Below are 24,281 nucleotides of genomic sequence, written 5' to 3'. Positions count from 1 at the left end.
CCAACACCCACAGACCACAACCCCCACGCCGCCCCACAGTGAAGAATGTCATTCATTCCTTATTAAACCAATCTTCCCATGATGCACTTGTTCCACTGCTTCAATCCAACACAATTTAGCTAACCGTCTGACAATGCCTGACAACGCTCCAGTCCTTTGAGTCATGCAGTCATGGAGTGGGGCAGTTTGATCAACACCCAGTGGTATAAAAATTAAAGACCCGTTTAATTTCTTTTTTTCTTTTCTGATGACTTTTTTTCACTGGAATCACATATGAATACAGTTAACTGGTATTTACATGACCACAGGGGCGCTGTAACCAATCAGAAATGACCATGTCCATGATGTTCAATAAGGTTTTTGTATTTAGTTGACTTTATTGTATTTTAGCTTTAACTGTTTTGTACATTAGGGTCATTAAAATGTTTAAATTTCATGAAGATAACATCAAATTAACTTATGTTTCAAGTGGGAAAATTTAGATTAGACAAAACATTACTAATATGAGACTGTGGAAGGAGGCGGGTATTCCAGGGAATCGGTTAATATCAGAGGGTTTGAAACACCTACCAAACTTATTTACATATTTACTCTAATCAGCCACAACATCTCAGGTAAAGTGAATAACACTGATTATCAGTTCTGACAATTTTTTAGAGCCTTTATCTGTAACATAAACGTTACTGCACATTAAAATTCTTTCTTCAAATATCCCACCGTTGCCAGGATTAGAGTCCAGGGTCGGCCATGATATGGCCCTCCTACAGCAGATAGTGTTAAGTGCCTTGCTCAAGGGCCCAGCAATGGCAAACTTATGGGGCTGGGGCTTGAACAGCTGAACTTCCCATTAGTAACCACAGTACCTAAACCATCTGAACTAACACTGCCCTAAAAAAAAAAAAACCTGGTTAGAGATGCCACGAAGTACTGTGGGTGGCAGTGCCTTAACCGTATACGTGTTGCTGGCCACTAAGACCTCTTCCATCCTCGTCAAGTGGTGTGCTAACCGTCTCTTCTTTCATAGAACCTTATTTTCTTTCATACAACTCTCCTTATATACCAGTAAACTGCTGACAGGATCATGGGCACGCAGGGCTCATACAGTCCAGCCTGTCCAGTCCGATCCCACAGAAAAGCTAATGCGGCACAATTTGCTGAAAAAAGTCAATGCTGACTGTGATAGAAAGGTTCCAGAACACCAAGTGCATTTTAGCTTATGGGGGCCAGCAGGCAAACAGTTCAAGGTTGTTGTTCAGGCCTCAAAACTCCCCCGATCCTAACCCATGAGATGCACTGGACAAGTCCGGGCCATAGAGCCCCCACTCTGCAACCCACAGCACCCAAAGGATCCAGTGCTAATGTCCTGGTGTCAGAGACCACAGCACACACCAGGGGTCCTGTGGAGGCACACCCCAAGGCACAAGGGGACCCCTACACAATACTGGGCTTAATATGTAGTGGTTAAATGGTTTTCTGCATATGTTTGAGCGGGTACGCTGATGGTACAGAGCAGAGTTAGCATTAGTGAGGTGCTTGTAGAACCTCACTTAGAGAAACAACACACTAGGATTCTGTTTAAACACTGTACATGGAGACTTAATGAATTTTCAACATGTAGTTTTGTAGATTATAAACCCTTTTGGAAAAGTGTCACCATGGACAGTTGTATCCAAAATAAGAGTGGCTGGAATCCCTGCACCCCTGTTCTAGCCAATCATGTGTATTTGTGCACTTAAGCAGGTGGTTAGCAAAAGGAGGTTATGCTGCCCCCTGATGTTGTGGGGTGGGAAGTGGATATGACTCATTTAGGGGGGAAAAATTATTTAAAAAAAAAATAAAATTGTTTATACAAATGAAGCTTCATCCAATGAAATCTGTGTTAATAAAGTAAGGACTTTGAATCCTAATCTAGAACTTGGATAAAAAGAAACACACTCCAGGGAAAGGATATAGCAGAGCAGTTTTCAGCATTCCAGGAACAACCCCCCCCCCCCCCTCCCGATTAATGATGAAATCTATAAACTAAAATTAACAGCAATAAAAAGTGAAACAAAGATCTTTTCATTCGAGGTGGTTATCTTCAGACTCATTCCCATTAATATTCCCAAACCACAGCAGATTCCTGCTCATTATGAGTTTCACCAGCCTTTTGTCATCCGTCATCCGTTCCTCACAGCCATCCCTCACTCCTTCTACCTCAAAAGACCCTTCGACTGTTCCTGCCCACTCTGCGGTCGACCTCATGGCTCAGTCGCAGGACTCCAACGCCGTGAGTAAAGCGGTGACGAGGTCAGTATAACTCAAATAAATTCAACAGCGATGGGAAAAAAGCAAGACATTCAACAAAAAGGTCAACACACAGTCATGTTCACAAAGAGAGCGACTTGGTCAGGACTGAAACAAAGCCGGCTTTTGAGTCGCCAGCGTCCTGGAGGACGTCCAAGCTGATTGAAGCAAATTCATACTGTTCCTCTGTGGCCTTTTCAGTAAATACAATTACAGAATGGAAGATCATGCCAGATTCTTTATCTCTTCAACTCTGTTATGCTAGATTATACAAGATCTCATCTATCCTTCTTTCTTCTTCCTTACTATTTCCTCCCTTCCTTCATGCATTCACTCCTCTTTTCCTTTTTTTTTGTTTTCACCTTCCTTTTTTACCTTACATTGCCCTCCGTTCCTTTTAACTTACTTTGTTTATTCGTGCCTTCCTTTCTTACTTTCATTTTACTGTCCTTTGATCCTGATTTTAATTTTATTTAAACACATTTTAATTTTATCTTCCTATTTTCGTTCTCCTCTCCTTTTACCCATTTGTCCTTTCTCCATTTTACCTTCTGTACATGTTCCTTAATTTTTCATACCTTCCTTCCTTCCATTTTTTTGTTTGTTTGTTTAGTACAGTTGTGTCATCATTTAAACTGCATTAGACTGTGATTTATTTATTTATTTATTTATTTATTTATATGAATTACCTACATGGAATTTGCCTAAATAATTTTAAAAAGCTAAGTAATGAATACGTATTGTTCTGTTTAATGTAAACAGTAAACGGTGTTCATGTCCACCACCATCCATAAAGCTAAGGTCATGTCCTGAAGAACCTTAAGCCTTTTTCACATTGGGAAAGATTGATTCGTACCGTACCCAGGAACGATTGCCCGCCCATTTGAATTGTGCCTGAGTATGATGTACTGTCCCCAATACCGCTTGTTCAAGGTTGTTTTCATATTAGGGCCCCTGATTGTTTCTGAGAACACTTGACCCCGAAGTCTGGTTCATTTTGATCACACATGAACTATTACTATGGAAACTATAACATACTGTATCAGGCTATGATTCTGTAACATGATGACAAGCAGCATCACTGTACAAACAAAATCAGTGGATTTATTAATACGAGATGTGGTTAAGTGTGCTGCTGCAGCAATATTCAACGAAAAGCAGACACTCCTATTTAAACACACAGCTGTAATTATAAAGAGTTTTTAAAAGTCACTCTAACACAGCTGTAGAGTTACTGTCCGTATCTCAGCTCTCCATTCAGTACTGAAGCTCAGCGGGATGGCACGCTGCAGGAGTCTAACACACGAACATGTAAACCCAAATGAAGGAATGTCCTGTAACGTGTCCTTATAAGGATCATCCCCAGTGGTTATCAGCAGCAAAGTACACAAACACACACGCACACGCACACACACACACACACACAGAAAATGGAAAATAGCTCACGGACACAAGAAAACTTCCAGCCGTTGTCAGTTATATGGGAAAAGTAGGAGTAATTGCTTATGGCTCCCAGTAGAGATCATTATCTAGCCAAAAATCTGGTGTGTACTGGAGAGGGGAGAGGGATGCTCAGAGCGGGAACATTTCTCCATTTTCTCACCATATCAGAAACATGCCAGAAAGCCTTAAGGCCTGAGCCGTCTGGGCTTGGGTTCTGAAGTCTAGACTTATAGTAAATGACACGGGTCTATAGAAACGTCTTCCCGAGCCGGCGCCCTGTCGGACTTCTGGCACTGGAAGTGGATCAGATCGTATCGGCTAACATACTAATCAGAGCAGGATTTCCCCTAAAACATTCACAAGGACAATGACATCATCATCATCGTCATCATCAACAACATCAACAACAACAGCAAGAATAATAAGATTGTTTTGTTTTTTACTCCTGGGTTGGTTTTAGGGTTTATCTTTTATTCTCTGTTATTTTGTTTTAGAATTAAAGTTATTAAAATATTCATTTGATTTCCACTCTAAGTATGAGAAAAAAGAGAGAGAGAGAAGGATAGAGAGGAAGAGAGAGCAGCAGGTTATCCATAAAGCAGGTCATCCATCTTTGATAAAAAGCTGAGGCCTGTATCACCTGAATCATGCTCCTTCCTTCCTTCCTTCCTTCCTTCCTTCCTTCCTTCCTTCCTTCATTCATTCATTCATTCCCTCCTTAATGTCTGCCTTCATTCCTTTCTTTTATCACCATTAACTCCTGGCTTCCTTTTTTCTATAGATTTTCCATCCTTCCTTTCTTTATTTCATTACCCGTCTTTCTTATTTCACTCCTTCTTTGCTTCCTTTCTTCCTTTTGTATACCTCCTGCATTCCTTCCTTCATTTATACTTTCTTTTTGTATACCTCCCTCTGTTTTTCCTTCCTTCCTTCCTTCCTTTCATATACCTCCCTCTTTCCTTACTTTCTTCTATGTATCCTTCATCCTTATTTCAGTTTTTCTTTACCTTTCTAATTTCATTCCATCGGTGTACCTTTGTTTCTTCTATACTCTCCCATTATCCTTGTTGTATACATTAATTAATTCCTTCCTTCCTTCTGTATACCTTTCTTGCTTCCTCCCATTTTTTACTTCCTTCCTTTAATTTCAGTTTTCTTCTTTCTTTCCTTACCTGTGTATACCTTCCCCTTCCTTCTTTACTTCCCACTATATATATTTTCCGATAATTTTGCTTTTTTTGTATTTACCTCCCTTCCCTAATTCCTTTTTTTACCTTCTTTCTTTCATCATACCCTTTTACCCGTTTGTATACCTTCCTTCCTTTCTTGTGCCTATCTTCATTTTACATTTCCTTACTTTCCTCATTCTTTTTCTTTTATCTTCCATTGTCCTTGCTTTCTTTTTATTCTGACTTTTCTTTCGTCCTTCCTTCCATCCTTTCTTGCTTAAATATACCTATCTTCCTTTTACCTACCATCTTTACTTTTATCTTTTATCTATACTTCCTTTCTGTTATTATAATGTTAATGATTTGTCTCATTAGAATCCCCTTTCTTACTTGATTTGGGTGTGCTGGCGACTCGGGGCTGGTGTTGAATGTGTTTAAACCTGACCTGTGGCCAACATTAAAATATTAAAGAAGCTGAGAAACTCTTGGATTAAGCAGAAGTGATTCCGCAACGCACATTTCTGTAGTGATCAGATGCTACACGGATGAGCAGAGAGAGAAACAGAGAGGAGAGCTGAAAGTAAACGAGTCCCACCCTCAGTGATGTAACTAACAAACTGCTCATAAAGCTCAGAGTTACAAGCACCCAGAGACTCATATTGTAAGCACATTCATAACACAGGTATGGCTTATAAAGCTGCGGCCTATTAAAAAATAAACTACTCCAGCACTCACACGTTAAAGGCACTGATCAGGTTATGATACGAGGGAATTCAGTCAGGCTAAAAACACTTGATCCATTAATCATGACAGGGGATCGAGAGGCATGTCTGTTGAAGCACGAGAGCACCAAACAGAACCAACTTCCACTAATGAGTGAGTGAGTAATCAATCTAAGGGATCTGTGAAGTTCCTATAAACAAGTGGTTTCTATGGAAACAATAGCGAATGACGATAACGAGCACATCATATATACACCTGCGCCACTGTCAGAGCTGTAGTTCTAGAAAACTAATCAACACCGTCACTGTAAACCCGGATTTGATATCTAATCTAATAAAAAAATCAATTACAATGTACTAAATCATTTAAAGTTAAGTAATTGCATTACTATTATAGGTAAATATATTGTACTAATTTGTAATACAATATACTTGCATTTGATAGTAATGTAATATGTAAATAATTTTAAGTTAAATTTTTTATCGCTTAAAAATAGTACGTTTTAGCCGGAACACACCTCTTTATCTCCATAGAGACCGAATTTATCGTTGATGATTGGCTGTTTTTTCAGGCAACACATAAGATAAATGTGCATGCGCCATAAGGGTTATTTCACCCGCCTGATTCGACCACAGTCCATTTTCCACCTCTTCTTTTTTTAATGTTGTTTTCTTTCACCCGAGAGGCTTGATTGTGAGACGTTGAAATAGAAGTTAGACAAAATTTTTACTTCGACAGAACAACGTGATGTTTTAATTAGTTTGATGGTCATTTTACCTGTTAGTCACCTGTACGATAATTTTGCCACCTTATCATTTCCTGGTCTGTTTGTGAGCAGTGAAACATGCTTTAACCTGTGTGATAGGCTACTGTCCACCTCTTCCTTCATTATTTTTTTTAAGGATTGCTTGCTACAGTATTTAACTTTTACTTTAATGGTTTACAGAATGGTTAATTCTATGCACATGAAAAATATAAATAGGTGGAGGTAAATAGAGGTACTTTTTGTTGGATAAAACTGCATTATCTAACTGCCTGATTACAGTAGATCGTTTCTTCGATAATCAGTTTTTTTTATGTTAGGATGTAACTAATATGGACTTGTAGAGTAAAACACCAGTGTGAGTCCTCTACATTGATCAAGAAAAACCTCAGCTCAACCCATCCAGAGTGGACATCATCTTGGAAGGGAGTGTGGTGATGGATAAACTGGCCAACATGCCTCAGGCCTTCAGTGTCCTTTTTGGACTGATGCATGCTCTGCACGTGGACTATGATTAAACCTCTGTTTAAATACAGTAATAAACAAAAAAAGGTTTATAAGACACGACATGATCTTGAATTTCATGTTTAAAGTTGAAATAAAACAGAAAAGGAATATACTGTTTCAATTTTTTTTTTATAATTTAAATGCTCTAATTTAAGTTTAATAGAAATAAAAAAATTCTCACTTTAACTTAAAATATTAAGTGGTGTGATTGGGTAAAGCAATTGATTTTAAGTTAAGTAGGCGGCACGCTGGTGTAGTGGTTAGCACTGTTGCCTTGCACCTCCAGGGTCCAGGTTTGACTTACATTTTTTTGATCTCATTATACACCTGAGGGTTAAGGGCCTTGCTCAAGGACCCAACAGTGGCAACTTGGTGGTTGTGGGATTTGAACCTGCATCTTCCAAACCGTAGCCCAATGCCTTAACCACTGAGCTACCCCTGGGTTTAAGTGTTGGCCTCCGCCAGGGCTGTGCCCTGTCACCAATCCTGTTTGTGATTTTTATGGACAGGATATCAAGGCGCAGCCACGAAGGAGAGGGTATCCAGTTTGATGGGCCAAGGATTGCACCATCTGCTTTTTTGCAGATGATGTGGTCCTGATGTTATCATCAGTCTGTGACCTGCAGCGCTTGCTGGATCAGTTTGCAGCGGAGTGTGAAATGGCAGGGATAAGGATCAGCACCTTAAAATCTGTGGCCTTGGTTCTCAGCAGGAAACCATTGGATTTTCTACTCCAGGTAGGAAGCGAGTTGTTACCCCAAGTGAATAAGTTTAAGTATCTCAGAGTCTTGTTTACGAATGATGGAACATTGGAACGTGAAGTTGGCCATAGAATCAGATCAGCGGGGGGCAGTATTGCAGTTGCTTTGGAGTTAAGCCAAAAGGCAAAGCTAATTTTAACTTAAGCTCTCGATCTACTGGTCGATCTTTGTTCCAACCCTCACCTATGGTAATGAGTATTGGGTCATGAACGAAAGGACAAGATCGCAAATACAAGTGGCCAAAATGGGTTTTCTTAGAAAGGTAGCTGGCTTTTCTCTTAGAGATAAGATGAGAAGCTCAGTCATCCGTGAAAAACTCGGAGTAGAGCCGCTAATCCTTTGCGTGGAGGTGGTTTGGGCATCTAGTAATGATGTCACCAGGACGCCTCCCTAGGGTGGTGTTCTTGGCACGTCCAGCTGGAAGAAGACCACAGGGCAGACCAAGGACTAGATGGAGAGATTATAACTCCACACTGGCCTGGGAACGCCTCGGGATTCCCCGGTCAGAGTTAGCAGAGGTGCCTGAGGAAAAGGTAAGTTTGGGGTTCCCTGCTGGAACTGCTACCCACGCGACCCGACTTTGGATAAGCGGTTAAATATGGATGGATGCTGATAGTTTAAACTTGTACTTTAACACAATCTGCGTCCATCTATTGTGCTATTTATATGATCATCATCATCATCATCATCATACGTGCATTATAGATTATATCCTTCATCCAAACCTGAACATCCTGATATTCTTTCTGAAGACCTTTACTGTCATGAACATTTCCCGAGAACGACAAAACACAAAACATGAAAAGAGCAAAATGCAACAGAACCAACATCGGAGGAAAGCTAGGAAGCTCTTACCGTGAAGAACGCTCGAAGGAAATACATGACACTAAGCATTCTGAGAGCGCCGTGGGAGAGAGATTCTCTCTCTCTCTCTCTCTCTCTCTCTCTCTCTCCCTCTCATACATACACACACTCTCTCTTGCTCTCTGTGGCTGGTCCCAGGGCCTTGTAGAACCAAAGCCTGCTGCTCTCTCTCTCTCTCTCGCTTTCACACACACACACACACACACACACACACACACATACACAAACCTGTTGCTATTTCGGACTGGCTTAGTGGACCGCTCAAGAGGGCACCCAGCCAAAAGGGAGGAGAGCGAGTTAGTGACAACAGCGTCGGTCAAAAAACAACTCTTATCCAATCTTTATCTTACAGACTGGTTAAACTGGTCGTGAACAATGTTCAAGCATTTGATATGACATCATCAGTACCTGATTTGTGCTTTTAGGCATCTCTGATGAGCTGTAGTGTTTTGCAGATTTATAAAAATCTAACATCAGTCGCAGTCGCTCATGGATCAGGGATGTTAGACTCACAGATTGGAAGAGTGAATCCGGTAATTTCTAAAACTTCTTGCCACATGGCTCATGACATCCAACCCCGGGCTGCACATGGGACAATATTCTGTTTTAACAATGCTCTGGAAATAAATAAGTCTTGTACCCTGGGAATTAGTAAGAAGGCACTAGCAGTGTTGAGATACTGTCTCATTATTTATTCAGATTTTTTATACAAATGCAAATAAATGAAATAGAATTGTTATCTAGCTGATGTAAAAATTCCTGCCTGATTTACCTTTCTTTTAATTCCCACGCTCCCATTCATATATATATGTTTATTGATTTCAATCAATTTCCTGTCGTGGTCCTCCCAGGCCTCCAGGCATCTGTTTGTAAACTCTTATTTTGACACTCGTCACTGTTCTGCTTTGATTCTTGCTTTCCTGTTTCAGGTGGGGTTAATTGCCTTCTCGTCACACTCACTACTTAAGCTTCTTGTTTTTGTTTACCATGCTGATTCAGTTTAATAAAACATATCTGCGCTTATGTCCTGCCTCAACCCTCAGGGATCGTCTCAAACATTTCCTAGCATGTACCATACAAACGCTGTAGTATAACATGCTATTACAAGGGTGAGTCAAAAAATATCTGCACTTAAGCTGTAAAATTGGTTTTAATTAACTTTTAGAAAAGACAAATACATCATTTTACAACATAATCTCCTTGCTTTTCAATATGCTTTGTCCATCTGTCAACAAGCTTTCATATTCCCTCATTAAAAAATGTTTTAGGCAGCAATGCACCGTTGTTTAACTCCTCCACCGCTGCTTATTTCTCTGATGCATTTAGCCAGAGCTGTGATGATGACATCTCATAGTACGCTTCTGTTGCTGGCTTCAACACTAAGGAACTACAGTAGCATCCTGGTTCTATTCCACCTGTAAGGCTGCCTTGGACTCTGTGGCGCCCCAAAATTAAATCTGAACCCTGGTTAAACGTTGAGACTCGTGCTGTCAGACGTGGGTGTCGAAAAGTGGAACGAAAATGGAAAAAGGACGGATTGCAAATGTCTCTTATTGCATTGAGAGATATTTGGCGTCATTATCAGAAAACTGTAAAAGCAGCAAACATTTCTCTGTGTTAATTTTAGCAAACGGTCATAAGCCCCACGTTTTATTTCAGTCACTTAATGCAATTTTTAATGGTCCCCAAATTGTCGGTTTTGACAGCTCTTATTCAGTGTGTGAAAACTAATTCTGTTTTTTATTGATAAAGTTTCTTCTACAAGGGCTCTTATTACATCTCCTGCATGTGACCCATCTATCTCCATTTCTGTCTCTAACTCTGCTGTTTTTGAGCCCATTTCTCTTTCTTTTCTGTTAAAGATTATTAATATTATGAGGATCTGGGGGGGGGCAGACATTCTTGAGAAATTCTTGAGGTCTCTCAGTTTGGTTTTTAGGCTCTTCACAGTACTGAAACAGCTATGTTAAGGGTCTTAAATGACATTTATCGTATTACCAATTCTGGTGATTCTTTGATTTTTCTGCTCCTTGACTTAACATCTGCCTTTGATACAGTAGACCATGACATCCTTCTGTCCTGCTTGGAACATTGGGTTGGAATTAGAGGGACAGCTTCAGACTGGCTTAGGTCCTATCTTAATAATAGAACATTTTCTGTTAGTCTTGGAAATCTTGAGTCCTTACCAGCTCCTGACATATGGTGTCCCACAGGGGTCTATCCTTGGACCCCTTCTTTTCTCTTTATTTGTTGCCGCTCAGTTATATCCTAAGAAAACATGGCATCTCCTTTTACTGCTATGCAGATAATAGTCAGATTTATCTCTCGTTAAAACAGAAGGAAGGCTACTCTTTCAAGCCTCTATTAACTTGTCTAGATGATGTAAAGACATGGTTAGCCCAAATATTTTGTACATTTTAATGATAAAAAGACCTAGTTTTTGGTATTTGGTCCTGGTGCCAGGGGTAGAGTTCAACCTTTGGATTTAGGAGCCTTGGAACAGTATGTTAAACCCACAGTGTCAATTTTGGGTGTTATTTTTTACCATGGCCTCAAATTTGATAAACAGGTCAATGCTAAGGTTTGGTCCAGTTTTTTTTCAACTAAGACAATTGGCAATACTTAAGCCTATTTTGTTCTTTAAGCATTTTGAAATAGCCATTCACGCCTTTATCACCACTCGCATCGTTTACGGTAATGCTTTGTATTTCAGGGTTTCCCAGGCAGCATTAGATCGACTACAGCTGATCCAAAATTCTGCTGCTCAATTCTTAACGTCTACTCGTAAAAGAGAACATATCTCTCCAGTTCTGGCTTCCCTTTATTGGCTCCCGGTACAGTACGTATTAACTTTAAAATTCTTTTGGTCACAATTAAATGTTTACATGGCCTTACCCGCCCTACCTCTTGGATCTGCTTCAGCCCTATGCCCCACCCCGGTCTCTCAGATCATCAGATAAACCTTTGCTGGCTGTTCCTAAAACCAAATGCAAGCTTATCGGTGATCGGCGTTCTCTGTAGCGGCACCCAAATTGTGGAATGACCTACCCTTGACTATTCGTAAGTCCCATCTTAAAACTCACATGTTTTCTCTGCCGTTTTAACCAACATGAGATGTTGATTTTATATATTCTGTTTTATTAGATGTGTGATTATTTTAATTGTCTTTTTATATAATTTTATTATCTATGTGAAGCACTTTGGGGCATTCTTGTTGTTAAAGTGCTATACAAATAAAGTTGAGTTGAGTCTTCATCAGAAGAAAATTGTTGTCCTTGTAAGGCTACTTTCCATCAGGTCTACAGGGAGGATGCTTCAACACCCCAAAATCAAGTTGAAAATCTGGGCAGAAGTGTGCCCAAGAAGAAACATTGTCATCTGAGTTCATGACGCTCTTGGATAGCAGTCGTTTGCGTTTAATCCGAAGTTTAGGCTTTAGTGCTTCAGTAAGAATCTCTAAGATATCTAAGATCAGTAAGATATTTCAACATTTCTGTTTATAATCTTGTGTGAGTTGTTTCAGCACCGGGTACACCCTTAGACCACAAAACCCCTAAATCATCATCTTTGGTGTAAATCACAGTGGGGCATTCATTTATGCTCGCACCGAAGTTATACATGAACTGATGTAACACATTCATACAGTACCTGCACAGACTGGGCAGACAGTAGACTTGAACAGAAAGCGCTGATAAGACAGAAGTTTTAATATAACCAGAACCTGGATAATTTTTGACTCACCCTCAAATTATGACACAAAGAGTGTCCTCAACGGGTTACGGCATTATGAGAGAGTATCGCCTGGTGTATTGCTAACCTGGAATGTCTTCTGAATGTGTATTGCTGTCACACCATAACAAAATTACATGGCAAAACATCAGGGAACATCTGTACACCTTTTCCCTCAGTGATTGTATGTTCTGCTCTATTCATTATGGACTATTAATGATTTATAGCTCATTCTACATTCACACAGGATTCACTCAAGATTTTATCCAACATATGGAGAAATGGTGAATGTTGAAGAACAGTGAGCATGAGGAGAAATATCACCCTCTCCTGGACAAACAGCATGCTGCTTAATTATCAGCTCAAAGACTTTTTTTCAAAGACGAATTTCCTTTAAGTGTGTTTGTTGAGTGGAAGACTAAAGTCTAAAGTCAATTCCTGTAATAGATATACAATATCATCTAACCTTTTAGAAAAAGAATACTGTAATATTATATAGATTAGATGTAATATTAGAGATAACAGATACTCTACAATTTTTTTTTTCTTTTTTACAGTTTATTTATTCATCTATTGTCTGTGGCACTGGTGGCTCAGTGGTAGGTGTTTCGTCTGGAATGGCATCTGGCATAAAACCTGTGCCAAGCTTGTATGTGCCGACCGGATGGTCCGCTGTGGCAACCCCTTGCTGGGAGCAGCTGAAAGACCAACATTTATAAATTTATTATTTATTCGTCTATACCACTTTATCCTGTATACAGGATCGCAGGGGGCCTGGAGCCTATCCCAGGAGACTGAGTTGGGGTAAACCCTGGATGGGCTGCCAATCCATTACAGAGCACGCACCACTCAGATACTACATGCAATTTGTGAACGCCAGTTAGCCTAATCTGCATGTCATTACCCTGAGGAAATCACCAATCACGGGGAGAACATGCAAAACTCCATGCACAGTACTGAATTCTTTGGGTTTCAAAACCTGCTGGATCTAGCTGGGCACAGAGTCAAAACGACATCTGCAGTACTCTGGTGTTACTCGCTCAATCCATGCCTGCTTGTTAGCCTCCAGAAGACGTTTTCTTGACTGCTTCTGCCTTCTTCACCATTATTGGGTTTAGGTCTGGAGGTGATCCAGGACGTGGCTCCAGAAGCTCAATACCATTGTCACATAGACAGTTGTCACTAGTTTAACTAGTTAATCTAACTTAATCGGCACAACTCTTCAGATGCTCATTAGTGGCATCACCTGTTTTGTACACAAGGAGAACTATAATGCATGCCATATTTTGTCTTAATATGTTTGACTTTGATGTTTCTCAGTGAGCGAGACCTGTTATGTCCATAGCACTCCTCTATGTCCTTCTCCTGTAGAATCTGCCGAGACTTTCACCAGCTTTCCTCTAGCATTTTGTATAGGAATGCTACAGGTTCCATGACAAAAGATCTTGTTTTTTTCATTTGAAAACATCATCGACACTTTTGATTCTTTGGCTTCTCCACACGTTTCCTGGTTTAAAGCCGCTTTATCCCACAGCAGAACAGGATCCCAGCCTGGCACTGACAGCACACATGATCGGAGGTGCAGACAAGCATGAACGGCACGTCAGCTCTCACAGGACGGCCGCGTCAGCTGAAAACAGAACTTTCGCCAACAAGGTGTTTCCGCTCGGGTAAAAACAGCCGCCTGTTTAGTCATCGTTCTGGTTATTTTAACACATGATGGGGTTCAGTGAACTCTCGTGAACGCTCCTAACACATAAAGATCAGATGTCTGATAAAGATCCTGTTAGGAGCTTCTAGATGTGTTCTGAACATCATAACGTTGAGGTCATTTTTATTCCTGGACCGAATGTTCAACGTTCCGCTAATCTTTTAGAGATGTTTTGGGAGCACAGCTGCAGACCACAGGAAGGACGTGGGGCAGAAATAATGTACTTCATTCCAATTGATTGATTTACAACTCGCTGTAGAAATGCTGTCCTTTGGTTCACGTTTATGCCTTTTTGCATGTGTTCTTCCTGATTTCTTTTTTGGTACATATGCAAAACCTTCTCTTTATTTTTATAATTGCACTGTCCAGCTGCTTATTTTTTTTTTTATCATTGTTTCAGCCTGTTGACTTTCTCTACACCCTGGACCTTTAATTCTGCTTTCCTTTTCCAGCTGATTTCCTGCCTTACAGCTATAAGCTCTTTCCAAGCTTTCAAACTAAAAAAATGTTAAAAATGGTGCTGAACATGTGCTCTTTAAGCTCTTACAGGACACTAATCTGGGTAAAATGAAGCAGAGCTAGAGTTATCATCCAAAGATGATTATTTTCCAACAAAATCCCAAAAGTGTTCGCCTTGCTTCTGAGAATGTTCCAAGACTTGCTTAAAATGAACAAGACAAAAAAAAGCAGCATCATGTTAGAAAGGAACTGAAAAATTAAGCCTCTGAAAGTCTGCAGCTTGACCTTTGACCTTTACATACAGTACGGCTGACACTTCCATAAATGCTAAATAAACAACTTCAAGAAAACTTCCATGCCAAAGTCCACATGAATGCGCTGTTACTATAGAAATGCTAATGTATCAGAACGAGCGCATTAATATAAACCTGCACTACTTTCCAAGCTGCTCTTATAGAAAACAAATCAACTCCTTCTGACCAATCAGAATCCAGAACTTGACAGTCACTAATAGCTGATGTTTTTAGTCACGCACCCCACAGGCATTGAAAAGTGATGCTAGATGAAGTCATTTCCCCCTGAGGGAGGAGAACTACAACACTCGGTTTCATGCTCCGGGTGTCTTTCGTGAGAGTGCACAGAGTAGAGGTTATCCTCATTCACGAGTCTGATTATAAACAAGCGCGGCTCTTTTGTGTGCATTTCGGAGGGATGTGCCGGATTGCAGGTTTGTCTTGCCTTCTGGTGATTAGAAGTACAAAAGAAGAGAGGAATCAATGCCAACCGCTGCTTTGTGGCCGACTTCTTTACAGGTTCTTTACACAGCCTTTCTTTTTTTGTGGAGGCACTGAGATTTTGTTTCCTGTGGGAAAGAAGATGCCGCAAAACTAGAAGGCTGACTGCGAAGAAAACAGGAATGCTGATTGGAATATGGTAGCCATAGGAAAGAATAAAACTGCCCCACAGGTCCTGTCTTGTTTACCTCCAAAAGCCTTTTTTTAGTCACCTGCACATACAAAATGACTGACATGTTGCTGCAGGATGAAGAACCAGGCTGTTGCCCCAGTATAAAAGCCCTCCAGTGTCCTAATCCACACTGGTAGCATGGGCATTGTGTATTGTATAATGGCATGTCGTTCTTCTTGTTGTATATTCAGGGAAATTACTCAGCCATTGCAAATGAACAATCAAGATCTCGTTTCCCAAAGAGGAGACAAAAACCGCTGAGTTATTACCCAAGTCCTGTACAGAACGCTGGCCGTGAACCAGCTTGGCTGCTCTCATTCTTTCTCGCCTCCTATCACTAACCCAGTCTCATGAAAACGTTCCTGTGTAATATATTCGCAGTAAATGTTCAACAAAAGCTTTAACAATTTTTTTCTTATATTGTTTCTAATTTTTCAAATTTAGTGACTGTGATATCTACATAATTATATCTGGAAGACTGAGTGAGTTACTTTGTACAGTCAGTGATGGTGTCCAGGGTTTCTGATAGGTTTCAGGTCTGATGATCCTGCCCCATAAAGTCTAGATCAGCACTCAACACCAGTCCTGAAATGCAAGTGCCCAGAATAGTGTGTAATTCACCAACACTAAAATACACCCTCTGAACCTAGAAATTACCAGCCTAGTTAAATCAGCTGTGCTTGAACAGAAGAATCACAAAACTGTCCCTACAGGATTGGAATTGAACACCTCTACACTGCTACAGACCAGTGGTTTCCAACCCTGTTCCTACGGGATCTAATGCACAATGTAGTTTTTTTTTTTTTCTCTGCAAATCTGATTTAACTAATCAACTAATTAATTACTGTCCCTGAATTGGGTGTGGTAGGGCAGGGAAAACACTCCAGGACCAGGGTTGGACACCACTGCGATAGACATTAGTACAGAAACAGTAGAATAAGGCTTGGCTGTAAAACCTGTTCACTATAGGACAGCAGTAACAGGCACTGCTTTTGACCTAGTTGAAGAGGGGACAGCTTTACCAGGCACTAATCTGAACAGCAGAACCAGGAACTGGATTTGACTTTGATCAAATGGGACCAGCAGAACCAGGAACTGGTTTTGACACAAAGCAGATGGGAACAACAAAACCAGGAACTGGATTTGACCCTGATCAGAGGTGAACAGCAGAATCAGAAACTGTCTTTGATGCCGATCAGATGGAAAAGCAGAACCAGGAACTGGTTTTGAGACAAAGCAGATAAGAACAGCAAAACTAGGAACTGTCTTAGACGACGCTGATTAGAAAGGAAAAGTATATCCAGGAATTGGTTTTGGATCTGATTTGATGTAAACGGAGAACTGGTAATTGGACGTTACTCAGATCTGATGGGATCAGCAGAACCAAGAATTTACTTTGACTCTGATCTGATAGAAACAGCATGATACACTCTGATATGAACAGAAATACACTGATCAGCCATAACATTAACACATTATCACTGATCATCAATCATGTACCAGTAAACTGATGATGGGGACAGCAGAACCAGAAAAGGGTTTTGACTCCATTTAGATGGGAGCAGCACAATAAGTAAATGGTTTTGACTCTGACCAGATGGGAATTGTAGAACCAGGAAATGGTTTTGACTCTGATCAGGCGGGACCAGCAGAACAAGACACTGCTTTTGACTCTGATCAGTTGGGAACAGGAGTACCAAGAACTGATTTAGGCTCTGAGCAGATAAGTGCGGAACCTGGAACTGGATTTGATTCTGTTGAGATGGAAACAGCAGAACCAGGCATTGCTATAGACCGTGGTTATAAGGCAACAGCAAAAAAAAAAAAAAAAAAAAAAAAAAGCACTACTTAACCATGCTCAATAAACAAGCATTGCTCTAGACCGTGTTTTTCATCAATTTGTCCTGCATTGGCTTTTCTGTGGGATCAGACCAGACACATCGCTAACCTTACTCGCTCTTGTCGATTTCTTCTTTACAATATCAGAAGAATTCGCCCATTTCTATCTTCACAGGCTACTCAGGTGCTTGTTCAGTCGCTTGTTATTTCAAGACTGGACTACTGCAACTCACTCCTGGCAGGCCTGCCTCTGTCCACGATTCGTCGTCTGCAACTGATCCAGAATGCAGCAGCACGTCTCGTTTTTAACCTTCCCAAGTTCTCCCACACCACACCACTCCTCCGCTCCCTGCACTGGCTTCCTGTAGCTGCCCGCATCAAATTCAAAACACTGATGCTTGCCTACAAAGCTAAAAATGGCCCAGCACCAACTTACCTCTCTGCGCTAATTACACCACGCACTGCACCACGTTACCTCCGATCCTCCGGCACTGCTCGCCTCATCCCACCATCTCTCAGGGATCGAGGGCGGCATTCATCCAGGCTCTTTTCTGTTCTGGCACCTAGGTGGTGGAATGAACTTCCTCTAGATGTCCGTACATCAGAGACTTTGACTATCTTTAAACGACGACTCAAGACGCATCTGTTTTTCTCCAGTACTTGGACTAACCCCCCCCCAAAAAAAAAACAAAACAAAAAAAAACTCTTCCCAGTTGTGTTGGACTAATGGCACTTAGTTATTAACCTAGTTAACCCAGTGTAAGTATGTATCTAATGATGTAACCATTAAAGCACTTTTTGTAAGTTGCTCTGGATAAGAGCGTCTGCCAAATGCCTAAATGTAAATATGCCACACCCTTTAGTAAGGTCCCTAATTCCTCCATAAACTGCTACAAGATGTGGATGCTGGGGTGAAAAAAAATCTCCAAAAAAAGGATTAAAATACGCAGAGTAAATATTAGATAAATGATATGATGTATGCTATATACAATATTTCATTTTAGTCCACATTGAGTCAGCATGATCATCTCAGGTGGCTTCTAAAATAGTTACAGCTACAGAATCAGGGTTTAACAAGTGTAAGGGCCATATTGCATTCTTGTGATTTGTTGTTATGTTTATCTTATTTCAGTTTATTAGTTAAGCATTAAGTATCATACTTATAATTTGTATTGTGACATCACTTCATGAGTTGTTCTGTGACATCATCCCACAGTTATGCAGTTTCATGTTTATCACGCACGTTAGTTGTTAGTTGCTGTTAAGACACGGAAGGATACAAAAAGGTTTGGAGCACACAAGCTTTTGACCGTGATAACGTGAGACAGTAAGCTAAAAGGAATACAGTAAAATAAGTTGTTGTAACTGTAATCTATCGAAGCTACAGAACACAGCAAGCGACTTGTCGTGACTACATTGGATTTATGCAAGAAACTGTAACAACCGTTGTTTTTGATGTTGAAAATAAACAAGAGACAAAGAAATCAACGAAACGTCTGAAGTCGTCAGTGACACTGTGTAACTAAAGACACGCGTCAGAACTTGTGAATAACATGCACCTACAACAAGTTTCAGAAGCTAACTTTCAAATCGAATGCTAATGTAAAGTTTAACAAATTGCAAATAGCAAACATTCTACTGTATATAGATCTAAAAACAACAAGCACTTCTCACTGCTTTGCTTAGCTTAAAGCGAGAAATGTTTGATAAGATCTGAAATTCCTTAAATTCCTAGTGTTTAGGATATTTCATTATAAGATTGAACAGGACAATGAAAATGTCTGGTCATGCACGTTCTCATCGGAAAGGACAACTGATGCCAGACATTAAGTAAAAAAAATCCAAAAGAAGTTTGATCTATGAATTTAGTTATGCTTTGTGATATTATAATAACTACTGAAGATAAGACTGTTTATCCACAGTATGAAGCACAGATTTGGTCCGGAGTTTGAGTTTGTTTTTAATACAACAGAGACTTGACATGGGTTAAACACTATTTACATTTATCTTGGAGATGGTGTAACTCAAAGTGACTTTTAATAGGCCACAGTCCAATCTAAACATAGAGCTGTTAAAGCAGCTGACATTAAAACAGGTTTAGTACAACAAGCTGGAGACTGGAACATGGTGTTCGTGTGAAACACCACACACACAGGATCGAATCAGGGAACCGGGACCTGTGAGGCTGCAACGATACCTGATGTCCCTTAATACAATAATAGAGTGGAATACACTGGGACCCCCGAGCCTGACTGCCTGTGGATGGATCTGTTACAGGCTGTCACTAATCTTATGAACACTGAAGTAACAAAACGCAGTAAAGGGAGTGAGCAAGCGCAAGTGTCAGGGGGGAGGGGTCACCTAGATATCTGTGTGGATTCAATGGTTCATTCCATGAGAAGAAATCTGATGGACCAAAATGATGTGCTCATATCAAAACGAACCCTTAACCCCAATCCGAGGTTTCATTCTTGCCTCCTGATTTTTCACATTCTTGTTTGTGGGAGTTGTTGGATAGGCAAAGGCATGCACAGATTCTTTTTCTAACCCCAAAAGAACATGAGAAGGATGTGCTTGCTACACAGACATAATATTAGCACCACATAAGATTCATTGTCAAATATATGGCAGTAAACTGGTGACAGGATCATGGGTACCCAACATTCATTTCCTTGGGGACCAAAGGCCAGCCTGTCTGGTCCGATCCTACAGAACAGCCATGTCAGAAAGGCACCAGACAGAAAAAATAGTCCACCACTGCCCACCATGTACAGAGCCCAGTAGGCAAAGAGCCCAAGGCTGCCGACCTGACCTCCAAATTCCTCAGATCACAATCTGATTAACCACCAATGCTGGACAAACAAGTCTGATCCATGGAGGTCCCACCCCACAACCCACAGTACCCAAAGTATCTTCTACCAATGTCCTGGTGCCAGACACCACAGCACATACAGGTCTTATGGAGCCTAGCCCGAGGTGCCAGAGCTGCCCCGGTGTCACAAGGTGAACCCACACAATATTGGATTTAATGTTTTGCATCTTAATATCATGCTGATCAATTTACAGTATACTGTACGTTGTCTGGGTGAGGGTTATTAGTAATTAAGCTTGTTTCGCTTAGAATAAACGATTTCTTTTTCTGTGTACATCTTCATGATGTACACAGCCTCATCAGACTAGAATGGTCTACAGTATAGACACCACATTTTAATACAGACTGACTGCTATTTTTGAAAAGTGTTGATAATATTTTAATCATTAGTAGCTTGTATTAATATATAACATGGTGGTAAACCCAAGTTTACCCAAGTACCCAAGATGGTGCCATTGAGGTAGGCTGCCGTCACCACTGCACGACTGCTCCCGAACTGTACTCCATAACTTAAACCCCAAAGAGTGTCACTCTTTAGTTGTGTCTCAGAGCTTGTACTTCCTAGAGTGTCTCTGTCCCCCACAGTATATAACACTACAGAATATACCAACAATTCAGTTTAGGGCAATTCGGGAAATATGAAGAGTATACTGTATGACTTGCGGTTATTTCTACTGCTTGTTGTTTGCGGTGTAAAACATAGTGTAATCTTTCACGCAAAGCCCATGTTTAAATTACAGACAGGACAGTATATAATTCCCTGTCATACTTCAGTAATAATTAAATTATGGCACCTCTGTGCGTAAAATGAATCCATCCAAAGGCCGCTTTAATCTGATATCTCATACATTTATGGCACTCGGCAGACACCCATATCCAGAGAGACTTACATTTTTTACACTTGCATAATCTCATTATACATCTGACTCAAGAGTAGTAACTTTGTGGTTGTGGGGTTTTGAACTTGGGACCTTCCGAACCATAATCCAGTGCCTTAGCCACTGAGCCACTGAGCTACCCCTAACCATGACCTCATATAATATCATCTCCTAGTACTCTCATTATCTACCAGATTCACTACAGAAGATCAGACAGCACCTGGTAGAAAAAACAAATCTCATCATCATCATTCCCACCAGCTTTCCCACTCTATTCATCAAATGCTACGAAGTGAGCAAACATGTGGTGGTGTGTCTGTTTTTTCACACAATCAACGGTTCCTGATGGACCATGACAATAACAGGAACTGTTTCTTTTCACCACAGGGATTTGGACAAACAAGAGGAAAACAACAAACAAAGGAAATCTCTCAGATTTCCATTTCAAAGTTCTTCTTAAGGATCACGTCTGATGGGTACATTTCGAACCTGAGTCTATCCTCCGGAGTGGCCTCTCTCCTGTTTACAAGACATGAGGGATTACTGAATGGTGAGATGAACATGAAATGTGTTAGACAGCATCCTCTTTACCAGCACCAGCACCAAAACATTACTTGAGAGAATATCATCCTTCCATCCCTCCCTTCCAGCATTCCTACAATGCAGTTCAAATAGAATCTTTATCATGCTGCAGTGAAAAGCTTCTGGTCCCTCACAATGGGCCAAATCCTACCCACACTACATATGTTACTCCCCTAGGGTCCTAACGGATAAGGCATTAGCCAGTGGTGGTGCGGTTTGTGTGTTCAACTACCACCTGGGTCACCTCTTTAAGTACGGAAGTCTGAACTACACCTAGCGTTGGATCTTTGGTCACGATCTATAAGCATGGAGTGTACCACTTTGGATAAAATAACCTACAGAATGAATTTAATGCAATAATGTTCCTATTGTGCTCGAGTGCAATGTGTTGAAGTTTGCACTGTGTTCTTTCAGCTAACGGTGGAGAATTTTGGCAGCGTCTCGCTCCTCTCATGAGAAGTGGGACCGAGTCAAACCCGAGAGCGTGAGAAACCCACTCCAGCACATGAAACGCTCCCACTCAGGAAAAAAAAAGAGAGAACCCTATCGAGTGTGCTTTATTAGCAGGAAAAAAACCTCCGAGACATTAAGCAGGCTGTATAGCTTTATATCTGCTTATGTGGACCTGCAGACTTTCACAGCCAGGTTTTATGTTCAAGAGCTTCTTCTGTGATCTCTGAAGAACGAAATGTATAGATGTGTGTGTATGTGTGTGTGTGTGTGTATACAGTATGCCTGAAATCTGGCAATCAATCATAATGAGTATTTGGGTTGCTAGGGTACAGGTGCACACTCCTCCTACAGGTGCACACTCCTCCTACAGGTGCACACTCCTTGTACGGTGTTTGTGCTGTACGTATTGTTTGGTGATTTAACCGAAAAAGGTTAAAAAGCTGCAACATTTTTGTGGAATGTAATAGAATTCCTGATGTGCAGCCATTTCTAAAGCAGAACAAGATCAAAACTTCCCGTCCATCTGAACCGAAGATAATTACAAAAAATTACAAATGACTTAAGAATCAGAAGAATTTCTAACCAGATGTGCAAACATACCAACATCTAATACAGCACCCAGGCTCGCGCTCATACTGAACAGAAGGAGAGGGTGTACTTAAATCTGCTTCTCTTTCAGCACATTGCTTATTTACTAAACATTGCTTATTAGTATTGTTTTAGCTGTTGTGAATGGAGAGGGTCATCTACTAATCCCCTAATCCTAAATTCAGGTTCAACTTTATATCATTTTGTTCAGATTAAATTAAAGTTCAACATATTCCCTAGATCTAAATTTACCCTGAATCATAATTGTAATCCTAAATCTCATTTTAAGCCTCATTACTGTAACTTTTGTAACTGCTTTGTGTTTTCTCATTAACATGACCAGCTGCACCTTTGGATTCTTCTTTTACCTTAATAACTTAAAGAGAAAACAAAAAGATACTGGTAAGGAAAGAATCGTTTAAAGGAAGATGTCTGGAGAAAATTGTCCACGCTCTTCGTCCATTGCAACAGTTTCTTTTCCTTTCACTCAGAGCCTGAATGGTGCGGATGAAAGGCGGCACTGTACTTTGCTCCACAAAAAGGAGGGAGGACGGATGAAGGCGCCATGGCTGCACGGGAGGTCTGTGAGAAAAGCCTGGTCCTCTAAAAGCGCAGAGCTCTCGCCGTCGCCACAGTAACCCATCAACACAGCCAAGCAATTAAACATCCGTTCACTGATTTGCATCCAAAGCACGGTTCCGCTTCTGCTCGGGGTTTTCTGAACATGGCTGTTTTTTCTTCAAAGTAATAAAAAAAAACCCTCCTGGCTCTGTGAGCGCTACTTAACACCAAGCTTTTGTTTCTTTTCGAGAGGGAATGACTAATGAAGAGACATGCTAGTTAAGAAGCAAACTGAGGAAGGGAACATGGAGCAATGCTCCAGAAGAACCATTCCCCAACAGACTTCAGGTCTGATCATGACGTTGATTTGGAATATTTTGAGGTTCATCTTGTATCATTTAACCTACAGCAGTGTGACGTTTTGAGTGCTCAAAAGGGGTGATGAATAAAGTCTGATTAGTGTACAGAGAGCACTTATCCATCCACAAGAAAACTTAAAGTTGCACCATTCTCAACATTTCAATAGAAATAAAAATAGAAAAATAAAAGGCATAGCTTAAGCTTATGTATTTTCATAAATTAATAAGTAAATTTTTAAGATAATTGTAAAAAAAAAAAAATGCAATTAAAAGACAATTTTTTTTGGATAGAATTTATTCTTTGTATGTTTATTTATGTAATAATTATTATGTTTAGTATTATTTAATAGTATATTATATCAGATGTATTTTTTTCTTATGATATATTGCACTTAATGAGAGGGATTTAATAACTATAAATTTTAAATATATATATATATATATATATATATATATATATATATATATATATATATATATAGAGAGAGAGAGAGAGATAGATAGATAGATAGATAGATAGATAGATAGATAGATAACAAAAATTATATATTTAATTAATGCTGAATTTAAATTGCACAATTTCCAATTAAATTATATATTTAGCAAAAAATTTAGCAATTAATTGAAAAAATTGGATTTTTTAAAAATGCTATTTATTCTTTGTATGTTTATTTATGTATTAATTATTAACATGTTTAATTATTATTCAATAGTTAGATTATATAATTTGTGTGTATATGTATAAATGTATATATATGTTATTTCTTA

At 40.0% G+C, this 24,281-nt stretch overlaps 1 protein-coding gene and 1 non-coding gene across 2 annotated transcripts in view; both read right to left on the bottom strand.

Moving 5' to 3' along the window:
- Positions 1–24,281, bottom strand: part of LOC128520320 (uncharacterized) — a 57,181-nt gene that overhangs the window by 12,201 nt on the left and 20,699 nt on the right. The window lies entirely within an intron of this gene.
- On the bottom strand, positions 897–1,029 carry LOC128523336 (U6atac minor spliceosomal RNA). Its single transcript, XR_008360165.1, has one exon. It is a non-coding gene; the product is annotated as a U6atac minor spliceosomal RNA (small nuclear RNA).

Source organism: Clarias gariepinus, chromosome 4 (assembly GCF_024256425.1).
Source record: "Clarias gariepinus isolate MV-2021 ecotype Netherlands chromosome 4, CGAR_prim_01v2, whole genome shotgun sequence".
NCBI classification, from domain to species: Eukaryota; Metazoa; Chordata; class Actinopteri; order Siluriformes; family Clariidae; genus Clarias; species Clarias gariepinus.
The sequence above is the reverse complement of the archived record's forward strand: the minus strand, read 5'-3'. Positions and strand labels throughout refer to the sequence as shown.